Below are 12599 nucleotides of genomic sequence, written 5' to 3' on the forward strand. Positions count from 1 at the left end.
TTATCTTGCCCATGTAATTGTAACCCCTCTGTACGGTATTTTCACACACACACACACACACACACACACACACACACACACACACACACAATCAACAATACCTGTGTGAAATCTAAGGTTTCCCTCAGCAGAAGGGCCAGCCATCTCTTGTACACCTGTGCCATTTCCTCTGGACCAGCAGTGCTTGCTGCCACCACCACATCCAGGCATAGCAGGCTGGACAGAGATGGCCTACACTGGTGACCACAGCTCTGGGCTTCAGGGAGCAGTGAGGAGCAGAAAGCAGAAGAAATATATTTCATACAAAGAGCCTTCTCTATTTAATGTTAAGACTTGGAGTTGAATAACCTTTTAGATATTCATTTGAGAAAAGCCACTACATGGTAACATCTAAGGGTCTTTCTGCTCAGACCCAGCTGGTAGGGCCAGATGACCATGTCAGTCCTAGCTCAAAGCACCCAGAGGTCTCCCCTCACCCCTGCCCACCATCTCTCTCATATTCTCTGTCTCTGTCTGTCTGTCTGTGTCTGTCTGTGTCTCTGTCTGTCTGTCTGCCTGTCTGTCTGTCTCTCTCCCTCCCACCCTCCCTCCCTCATTGGGGAGAGAACCCAGAGCCTCAGATATGCCATAGACAATTTCAGCATTGAACCCACACCCATCTCATTTCCCATCTCTTAAGAAGGAAATCTAAACTCCCACACAAGCTGCCCCTGCCTCTAAAACCAGCCTTCTGATCCTTCCAGGCTCTAGCTTTTGTGTCTTCTGTGGCCTGGAATGGGGGTCTTTCCCTGATTTCTCAGCAGCCCCTTTTTTTTGGCCCCAGGTCAAAGTTGTATGAAGCCACATCATCTAGCAGTCTGACCTAGGGACCTAACATCAGGTCACCATCTGCCCACATCCACTTGTCTATGTGCTGTTCCCAAAGCTCCAGTAAGAACCACTGCTCAAGGCCCCAGTGCCGCCTATCTCTTGGAACATTATGTTCCCTAAAGTCAGCACCTATCTAACATTCTTTCACTTCCTCCTGTCTTTCCTTAGTGAAAAAACAATCTTTTGCTCTGCTCCATTCTTCCAGGACCCCATGCAGGTAAGAGCTTGACCACGGAGATAGAAATATATTCAGGAAGAAGCCTAGGGGGTGGTAGATTGAATCTTAGTACCACAAAGGAAAGGAGAAAGAGAGAGGCAGAAAGACAGAGAGAAGCAACAAAGGGCCTTGGTAGACTGAGCCAGGCACTGTGTTAGGTATTGGTTAATCCCAGTGTTTAAATCCGAGCTTTTCAATTCTTTCCATTTTACCTGGTGATTACCTGAGTGACTGTGTAACTTCTCAAATCCTCTGATTTCTCATCACCAGGTATGGTGGCTACATGTATGTAATCAGCATTAGGTATGACAAGAGAATCATGAATTCAGTGCCAACCTTGGCTATGTACTGAGATTATATATAATATATTATTTATTAAATGATCATATATATAAGTATTTAATAAATAATCATTTAAATTATTATAAATTAAATAATCATAATAATTTAATCATATATATGATTAAAAATAAGTAATTTAATAAGTTAGTAAGTATATTATTATTGTATATTTAATAGAGCTAATAAAGTCTACCATAATGGTTAATTTTGTGTCATCCTAGTAGGGCCATGGTGCTCAGATACATGCTTGAACATTATCCTGGATTTTTTTTTTTTTTTGTCGATCATGGGGCTTGAACTCTGGGCCTGGGTGCTGTCCCTCAGCTCTTCAGCTCAAGGCGAGCACTCTACCACTTGAGCTACAGCGCCACTTCCGGTTTTCTGGTGGTTTATTGGAAATAGGAGTCTCACAGTCTCTCCTGCCCGGGCTGGCTTTGAACTGCGATCCTCAGATCTCAGCCTCCTGAGTAGCTAGGATTACAGGCGTGAGCCACCAGCACCTGGCCTGGATGTTTTTTCTTGGGGTTGTTTTTTAGCAGAAACTAGGAATTAAATGGAGGTTTAACCAGGTGTAGTAGTGTAAAGCTGTTCAAGCTACTCAGCACATGAGAAGATCAGTTGAAACCAGAAGGTTGAGGCTAGCCTTGGTAAAAAGGACACCCCATCTCTAAAACCAACATCTAGAGCACCTGCCTAGTAAGAGCAAGGCCCTAAGTTCAAATCCCAGTACCATCAAAACCAGATAAACCAACACAATTAGTAAGTAACTGTTCTAAAATAAAGGCTGAGGATATCACTTGGTAGTAGAGCATGTACCTGCACAAGGCCTTGGGCTTGATTCCTAGCAGTAAAAAAATAAATGAATACTCATGGACTTGGTGTAGATCAAGCATGGGTAGGCCCTTACCAATGAGTTGAAAGCTTAAATGAAACAAAAGCTTGACAACTCCATCACCACCCCAGCAAGAAGGAATTCTGCAGTGGATTGCTTTTGAACTTGAACTTGAAATTCCCTGATTCTCCAGCCTGCTTATCTACCTTACAAATTTAGAATTTTCTAAGACCCATAATCACATTGAAGTAAGGAGACTGGATCTATGCTTCCCCTAGGTAATTGACCCTTGATTTCCCAATTGTTTCCCCTACATGGTTTGCTTTTCTATTAGGTTCTCATCTGGTTTGCTTCACTTATGTATAAGACTTTCGTTAGGTTTAATTCCACACCTTACGTTGTTTGGGACTATATAAGCTTTGTGCTAGCTGCATTCCAGGATGCTGGTCTTTGAGATAGGAGTCTACCAGCAGTCCTCAAGCTCTCCAATAAAGGCTCATAATTTGGCCTGTTAAGTGGTAGCTTCGCTAGAGAACACAAATACATTTACCTGCTTACACTGCAGGAAGGAAAGTCTCATTATCACCAATAACTGCTGCTGGCTACTGAGCACCTATAGTATGCCTCCCGTCTTGCCAAGGATTTGCTGTATTGGATTTATTTCATGTAATCCTCACTACAACCTTACGAGATGGGTACTGTTATGGTCCGTGGGACTCAGTGAGGAAACCCAGGCATGGCGGGATTTCAGCCACCCACGGAGAGTACAGGGTGCAACTGTGATCTAAGTTTTTACCATATTCACTGCCTCTCCACTGAGTGTCTAAGAACAGATGCTCTTCCTACCCAATAAATGTTCTATTCCACCCCCAACCCCACGCTCAAATAGATGAAGCCTAGTCATTTATTTTTTTCATGGATTTTTATTATTTCCTTTAAGCATCTGATTTCCATGATGCCCAAGTACTGTCAGGGGAGAGCCAGGGACAGGAAGGGAAGGTCTGACACCTTCCTGAGACCATCCCACAGAGTCCTCCTGGAACCTGCCCTCCCCTTCCTGGTGCCATCTGCAAGCAGGAAAGCAGCCCTGCCCCTCAGACCCTCCTAGAAATCACAGCCTCTGACTCCCTCTGTGTTGAGGAGTTTCTAGGTGTCCTAGCCTGATGGAGGGGGGGCGGGAGGGGGGAATATGTAAGACATGGAAGTAACAAGGAACCCAGACCTTGTCCAGGTCTTGTTTCAAACCTGTTCTTCCAAGTCTCTTTTTCCTGATAAGCCCTCCACCAAAACAAGATGCTCCTATGGCTGAATTCCAGTGTGGCAGAAAGTTAGGGTGGGGTTGAGGAGAACTCTAGTTTGCAGGGTGCTGTGTCTTGTCACATGCTGCCAGAGACATGCTGATCCAGGTCACCACCAGGTTTAACCCTGCTTGTCCCAATGTCACAGAGTGGGGAGAAGGTTCCTGGCTTGCCCTGGAGGGGCATGAGCCCCTCAGTACTGGGCCCTAAGCCTTTCTGCAATGGGTCCTCTGGCTCACCTTGAAAGTAGACGTTTTCCCAGAAAATTTCTTTTACCCATGGACAAGTTTTGTTTTGTTTTGTTTTGTTTTTTCATTTTGTTTTGGTTTGTTTTCAAGTTGGAAAGAGAAGGACCAAATGAAGTTTTTAGTTTGTTTTTCATTTAAAAAGCCTCGTGGGGCAGCTAAACCTGCAACTTTCTTATGCAACTTAGAACAAATTGTGCAAAAGCACGTTGCATTTATTATGATTCTCCTGGTACTTTGCTACAAGAGCTTGTTTCATTTAGTTTTATTTTGCAGTGCGGTGGATCTCACCCAGGTGAGAGCTATCCAAGTACTCTATCACTGAGCTACACCCCCCCCCCAACCTCTTAGCAGCTTCACCCACATATTCTACCTTGCTGTTTCCCTATTTCCCAAGCCCATTAACTAGGTGTAGCTTCACAGATGATTGACAGCAGCTCCAGGAACACAGGATTTACACAGGGTCACATGGGCTGGAAACAGCACAATTGCTACAGCACAATTGCTACTCCCAGCTTCCTGGATAGATCAGCCAATGTCTCTAAGAATGACACCTTGGTCAATATGGAGAGGACTAGGACTGTCATAATTACTAGGCCTGCTGGGAAATGTGCTAGAAGGAATGCCAGAAAATAGAACCTATCTGCCTCTTTCTCTGAATCCATTAATTCAACAAGCATGCACAGAATGATCCCACTATGCGTCAGGCCTCTTCTAGATACTGTAAATAAGACCTACTCCTGTATCCGACCAAACCCTGGGTTGCTATTATGTATTTTAAATGATAAATCCAGCCAAACCTTCCCTGATGGATCTAATTTTGTCTTTGTGGTAGAAACTCACTGCACTAATTCTGGCCAAGAAATGTCCTTCCTATAGCCATCCTTCTGACCTTGTTTGGCAAATATTTGTATTGTTCTCAATCCTTCCCAAGCCCAGGCTTTCTTAAACCAGTTAGATTCTGAACTCCTTAGCACAGAGGTTATCCACTACCACTCGCTCAGTAAACACGCTCCCACTTCATGAGTTCTGTTACATAAGCTCCCTATAGGAGCAAAATATTCACACTTCAGCAAATCAGCAATTTTATTTTAAGTATTGAAATGCATGCTCTGTTCTCCTATCACTCCCCGCCCCCCCCCATCTAAATCTAGACTATAAATCTAAGCAGGATGATTAAATATGGTGTAACTTGAGATTCAGCTTGTCAAATCTCACATTCCTGCAAATCCAAGGGATTAGCAACATTTGCAGGGACACATTCTCTTTAAGGGCTTATTTCCAAGCTGTGAGGACTCTCTCTCCTTCCCTCCCTCCTTCCCTCCTTTTCTCCCTCCTTTTTCCATCTCTTATATCCCACTATGACTTTTCAAGTTCATACAATAACTTTTTGGAGGCTGTAAACAGAAACTAGAGGATCAAGAGAAGTCACTAAGCTCTGCTTATTTTTCCTTCCAGTTCTCAAGGTTCTCAATTAAACACAAGGCTTGTTAGGTACTTCCTAAAGCCAGGCATCTCTAGAAGTTTCAAGAAAGAGAAGGAAAAGCTGTAGGAGTGAAAGCAGCTGTCGGTCTGATGCTCACAGTACAGAACTAACACAAGGCCAGTCATGGGGGAAGAGCAATAGCAGGGGAAAGGTCTAATTAAGTGAGCTTCCCCCTCACTGGGCTGAAGGATCTCAGGCTCCAAGACCTTGCCGTGGCTGTCCTCCAGCCTTATCTGACCTTGGAGCTGTACCTGCAGCATGAGGGAGGAGCCACGTATTTCCCTAAGCAGTGCCAGGCACATTGCCAGGTGGCCCGGTGCCCTGCTGGCATCTCAGGTAGCTATGATGGCCTCCTTCCATGCTTGGGTCCCAGTGCTGGTTGGCCTGGCTCCAGAAAGAGGCCTGTGGAAGCCCTAGGTCTCAAAGACAGTCTGTTCTTTGGAGGAAATCTCTGCAGGTGGATGGGATGGGGAGGCCTCTCTCTTTCCTGGAATAACCTCAGGGAAGGGGTATCACCAGTCTGCCACTCTCCTACCTAGTCACAGCCTCAAATTTGGACCTGTTCTACACTCAAGAAGGGATGATCAACTGGGTGCCAGTGCCTCATGCCTGTAATCCTTACTACTCAGGAGGCTGAGGTCTGAGGATCAAGGTTCAAAGCCAGCCCGGGCAGGAAAGTCCATGAGACTCTTATCTACAATTAACCACCAGAAAGCCAGAAGTGGCACTGTGGCTCAAGTGGTACAGCGCTAGCCTTGAGCTGAAGAGCTGAGAGCCAGCACCCAGTCCCAGAGTTCAAGCCCCACAAACCCCCTCCCCCCAAAAAAGGGATGACCCACCCTTCTAGCTGGCCCAACAGGCAAATTCACTGGTACTGAAATCTTTCTCTACCTACTTGATCATCTAATACAAAATACTGTCCCAGTAGGCCCAGAAAACACAGTAGGAATAAGCATTTGGGGAACTGCATGATTCATGGCAGTCCACAGTAGAAAGCAGGACTCCAGGAAGCAGAACAGGATTCAGCAGACATTCACTGATGGCAGAGGTGAGTTCGGAGAATCTACAATTCTAGGAGTGAGAAAAGCAGGAGAGAGAAAGGCTGAGGTCCTGCAGGCAGGCCCAGCCCCAAGGTCGCAGGCAGCTCCTGCCTGGCCCAGCTTGTTGCTCAAAAGCAGTCTCATCGACCAGCCTACAGGCCAGACTTTTGCTTTTTATTTTTGTTTAAAGAGAAGGTCCAGATCAACTTTTTTCACAGGCTGACAACTAACTTAGTTATTTTTAAACAGTGTGTGGGCCAGAACAGTATAAGCTACATGTAGTATCTGTAGGGCACCGCTTAGCTATGGTAAGTAAGAGGAGGATTCTGCTCAGCCACTATGCTCCCAAGGGTAGCTGAAATACTCTTCTTTCCAGCTTTAATGCATAGCTCATAATGATTTAGCCAGCAAGAGGGCCTCTTAATAATCAATCAAGCCCACCATTGCCACTTTCCTAGACCGTATCTTCACCCTGAAGAAGACAATTCAGCCATTCTTTCCTCTTTTTCCTATTCAAGCTCAAATGAAGAAAAGCCACAGTAGGCAAGTTTCTTGGGAGAGGCAGTATTAGCTTGTTACTGGAGACATTTGCCTCTGGGTCATTAGTCAGGAATGTTCTAGGTGGATCCCAGAGCCAGTAATATTCGGAGCTTAGACAAAGGTGAATGCCCTGGGAGGAGGTTCTTAGGGGACCCATTCCCTTCTTCGGTTCCCTAAGGGAAATTTCTGTAGTGGATAAAAGTGGCTAACCATTTCTCTTCTGGGCATCTTGTACCTCCATTTCTTCCTGTTTCTGGTCTCCAGGAACGAAGGGGAGCTCTAAGCCTTCTGCTTTTGCCCATCCTCCTGGATGGAACTCTAACTATTTGGTGAATCCAAGTTAGAAAAAGACATACTTAATCCCTAACTTCCTGGCCAACACACCAAATGGAACCCCTTGAATTCTTTGCTTTCCATTTCTACTTCTGGGAACTTGATGTTGTAAGAGAATCCCACGCATCCATCCCAAGGGACCACACAGAGGCAAGCAGGCAGGCACAGGAGAAAGATTATTGTAAGGTGTATTAGAGAGCCATATTTCCCCCAAGAGGGAGCACATGGCCTCTGTCCCCATCCAGATAGCAGGAGGGTCTGAGGGATAGGAAGGGAGGTAGATGGGAGTTCAGGTGGGTCTGGACAGAGAGAGGGAGGGACCAGCTGTATGGAGGGAACTCCAGGATGGGAGGGGGCCCAGGTGTGGGTGGATCTGAGGACCAAAGGTGAGCATAACACTAACAGATATCCTTTGGCAGAATCCTAAAATTTGTCCAGGGATGTATCGCTGAGTAAAAAGAGATGATAGGTCATTTCACTGATAGCAAGGAATGCCAATATGTATACAAGAAGGCAGAGAATATCCCATACATCTAGATACCACTGGTACCAACAGCTAATTACATAGTGATCTTGTGTGGTGCTCTCCCTTCAAGGTGTAGAAGGCCCTGACTGCTTCTTCTAGAGTCACATCCATTGTTCTCCTGCGAAATGTCCTTGTATGTTCAGGAGTTCTTGGCTCATTCTCTTTGGAAAGCAAGTTTATTTACTCAGCCTAAAAGGAAGTATTTGAACTCACAGGGATTGTCTGCTAGTTTTAAAAAGCAGCAAGACTGGACAGGCAGCTTTTAGAATGAGAAGACATATTTTGCTGTCCTGAATATCACTTTGTGATCCTGACTGTATAATCAAGGCCACTTTAGGAGCTCAATGCTCAAAAGGACATGAACTTGAAACAGATAGGAAATATATTTAAGTGATAAAAATGAGCCCTTTCTCCTCTTAAACTTTCTTTCTTCTTTATTTGATTGTTTTGTTTTGTTTTTGGCTTGTTTTGTTTTGAGTCAAGGTCTTGCAGTGGAGCCCAGACTGGCCTCAAGCTGAAGATCCTCCTACTTCAGGCTCCAGAGTGCTGGGATTACAGCTGTTTGCCTTCATGCCTTGAAGGCTATTTTGCTTTTAAATTTTAATTAATTGCTTCTTGTTTTTGTTTTTTTTAATGGTGCAGAAATGGTAGCCAGAGCCTTGTACACATTAGACAAGCACCCTATCACAACTTTTCCAGTCCTTGGTTATTTAGGTTTAAACCACATTTGGGAGGAACATGCAGACAATACTTTTTGTGAATAGTTATGATATCATCTAAGTGTAAACAATAACTTTTCCGATCCACTTATTATTTTTCCTGGGTTATTTAGACTGGCCTTTCAGAATTACAGATTTGCAAACCTATTAGAAAAGAGCAAAGGAAACTGTAAAGTACTATAGGGCTCAGCCTCAGCCAGATGGCTTATATTTCTCTTTCTAACCCTCTGTACACATAGCAGTATCACCCACAAAGAAGGAGTTAGATAAATTATGAATATACCGTAGTGAACAATAGAAAAGTACAATTTAAGGACCTGATGCCTACAAACCTCAGTGAAACAAGAAGGCAGAAAGGCTGCCTGCAGATGGACGCCCACCTGTTCCAGCCTGGGATCTGCACTGGAGTTACAGCAGGCCCTCCTCCCATTCATCCCAGCTTCCCTGGTTGACCTGGAGCTCCTTCTAGAAGGTATTTGTTAGAACAGTTTCCCCCTGTGGCCAAGCCATTGGAAACCTTTGGTTCTTTTTCCTGCTAGGAAGCTGAATGAGGCTTTTCAATCCCTTCCTGCCCTCACTTCCCCCAGACAGGTAATCATTTTGGTCACTGACCTCTTATAGCCGGCTTTGCATGAATAATTCAGAAGCTACTAATAGAGGAAGGACATGGCAGTGGATTCATTCCACCCACGCTTCCTTCCTCTGAGTGAGTAGCAGCAACCAGCATGGCGTGCTGTGCCCCCATGACAGTGTTTGGTTGATGATACACTCATATCCACAGTGCCTGTGACCCCTGGGATTTTCCCTGTTCTATTCTTCATTGTAGCCTGTCATTCTTCTCCCTTTATTTATGCAGCTTGTGTTTATCCTGACCCTTCTCCTCTGCCTGAGTCCAGACAGTGGAGCTATTAGAACGTGTTGATGTAACTTTTGCCCCTGTCACAGTCCCTGGATCTGCAGCCCGTGTAGCATGACCCTCTTGCTACCAGAGGCCTTTGCTCTGGCTGGATTCATTTAGCCTGTCCACAAGGGGTAGTTTCTGGGAAAGTTAGATGCCAATTTTGTTTTAAGTGTGTAAGACAGATTCTGGAAGTGGAGCTGATGGGCTGTTGGGATAAATATGCAAAGGGAACACGTAGAAGACCTCTAAATGTTTTTCCGCCTCAGATGCCATAGTACAATCTCCCTGCAAAGCCTACACTATTTTTTCGTGTCATTTGGCTACATCCCTGTTCTGCTCTTCTCTGGGTGAGAAGACCAAGGCTAGAGGCTGTGCTGAGGTCGCATACTGTTTGAATGCCTGCTCGTCCACTAAGCAGGATCCAGATATTACTGAATTTCTCTTTGCTTCTTGCTGGCCTCAAGTTGCTCAGAAATCAATGTCTGAATCCAGAAATTAATTTTGAAGGAAACTGAGATTGGAGTTAATCATTCATTGATGTGACAAACATTGGTGCCTAATATAAGCAAGGTGCTATGTAACAGTGAATGGAAGTGGAAAACTGGCTAACCAACACAGTGTATGAGGTTGGGAGCTGGTGGCTCATGCCTATAATCCTAGCCATTTAGGAGGCTGAGATCTGAGGATTTTGGCTAGAAGCCAACCTTGGTAGAAAAATCCTCAAGATCTTATCAACAATTAACCATGAAATGTTGGACTGGAGGCATGGTTCAAGTGGTAGAGATCAGTTGTGATTGAAACAAACAGCAAGAGCATAAGGTCCTGAGTTCAAACCCAGAACTGGCTTAAAAATAAATTTAAAAAATAACATCAGTTATTAAGAGTGCCTAGTAAAGCTGGTGTTGTGGCTAATGCCTGTAATCTCACATACTCAGAAAATAAGAGATTTGAAGGATTAAAATTCAAGGCCAACCTAGCCAAAAAGCTAGTAAGATCTGATCTTAACTCATGAAAGCTGGGTATGTTGCAGTGTTTCTGTTGTCCCAAGTACATGGGAAGCACAAATACAGAGACTGTGGTTCAGGCTGGCTTGGTCACAAACATGAGACCCTATCTAAAGTCTAAAATATAAGTAAAACAAAAGGCGTTTGGGCTTGGTTCCAGTGGTAGAGTGCCTGCCTAATAACCTGAGGTGAGGTTCAAACCCCCTCCCCCACCATAAAAAAAGAAAAAAGGAGCCAGATGCTGGTGGCTCATGCCTGTAATCTTAGCTATTCAGGAGGCTGAGATCTGAGGATGGAGTTTCAAAGCCAGCAGGGGCAGGAAAGTCCATGAGACTCTCATCTCCAATAAACCACTAGAAAACCAGAAGTAGCACTGTAGCTCAAGTGGAAGAGCACTCGCTTTGAGCTGAAGAGCTAGGGACAGCACCCAGGCCCAGAGTTCAAGGCCCACCACTGCCAAAAAAAAAAAAAAAGATAAAAGATAAAAGCCTTAATTCATGGAAACTCAAAAGCTTTCTTTGGAAGAAAAGAAAAATTACCTATAAGTAGGATTTATTTTCCTTTTTTTTTTTTTTAAGTACTAGGTATTGGCCTTGCACTTATTAGAAAAATACTCTACGACCTAAGCTATATCACTAGTCCTATAAGAATTTCATGTGCTAGGTCAAGTTTGAGTCTTCCCTTTCCTTTTCCTTAATATTGTTTGTTGTTGTTTTTCAATATCCTAAAATAGGCTCTTCCTTCAGAAGTGTTGATGGAGGTTGACAAAGACATCACAGGAGAAAAACCAGTGTCTCCAATGTAGATTTAGAGGAAGGTGAGTGGGCTGAATGACCTCCCCCTCCTTGTGACCCTTTGACACTGGATCCTGGCTGTTTGTGTGTGTGTGTGTGTGTGTGTGTGTGTGTGTGTGTGTGTGTGTGTGTGGCGTGCGCGCGCACACACACACACCCCACTTGTGGGGCTTGAACTCAGGGCTTGGGTGCTGTCCCTGAACTTTTTTGCTCAATCCTAGTGCTCTACCTCTTGAGCTATAACTCTACTTCCAACTTTTTGGTAGTTAATTGGAGATAAGTATCTCATGGACTGCCCTGCCTAGGCTGGCTTTGAACCATGAGAGGTTGAATCCTTAGATCTCAACCTCCTGAGTAGCTAGGATTACAAGTGTGAGCCACTAGCACCTGGTCCAAAACCCAATTTTTGAGGTTAAGTCCTGTAAAACCAAAGAAGACCCTGAAATATATTGAGTCCCCAGTGTTAGCTGAATTCTACCAAAAATTATATCACAGAGAAACAATAGCTTAAGTATGTGAACTATAAAAAGTTAACATAATGCTACAAACAAAATAAAGAACAAAAATCCATCCAAAAGTTTAAAAGAATTATTTGTAAACTAGTTTTCAAATAAAATTAGTATTAAAATTAGAAGTAAAATCAAAGGGGAAGGGGCTTGGATTTTCTGGGTTCCTGGGAGGTTTGGAATGCTAGCAACATCTTTAATGATTCTGAAAAGGAATTACATATGAATTGGGGCCAGATTTTTGAACTTTTGATCAAAGGTTTTGTTGCTTATTGAAAGGGTCTCCCTGCTGGTCCTTGCATAAATCTCCTGTAGCTTTTTCATCCAAATGCTTTCTATAAAGAGTACCTCTACAATTTCCATGCAGCCTTGTTCTAGGCCTCAAGTTTATACTAATAAGCAGATTTTGCAAGAATGCATAAGCTCCAGACATTCAGAAGAGCTTAATGAGCCTTTTCTTTGCATGGGGGGTGGAGGAGGCCACGGGAATGGGGACTCAGTGCTGGGTATTGAACCCAGGGCTTTGCGCATACTAGGCAAGCTCTCTAATACTGAATCATAGTCCAGCTCCAGGTCTCCACCTTTAAAAAAGGGCAGTAGTTAGCATTATAGTTTGAAAAAGAAAAATGACACATCTTCCTTTATTTTGTTTAAGTTACCTCTCAGAATATCTTCAATTCTTTCAAGAGATTGTTGAATTCATTGTTAAAGTGAAACAGTTTACATTTATCTAAAAATAATTTACTAAAGTACCCGACAACACAAAGCACCTAGAGTGGGAAGAAAGCCAAGGGTGTCTGAGATGTGAGAGTTTATAGTAACAGGAACCTGAGCAGCTTCTTTTGACTAGAGGCCTCCTCTCACCAACTAAGCCTTGGGCAGATCAGCGGGAGGTTCCTTGTCTTACCTACCACCTTTGCCCTGTATGTGCCCTTTTGCACATGAA

This window comes from Dipodomys spectabilis, unplaced genomic scaffold (assembly GCF_019054845.1).
Source record: "Dipodomys spectabilis isolate Male_0828 unplaced genomic scaffold, ASM1905484v1 ptg000140l, whole genome shotgun sequence".
NCBI lineage: Eukaryota > Metazoa > Chordata > Mammalia > Rodentia > Heteromyidae > Dipodomys > Dipodomys spectabilis.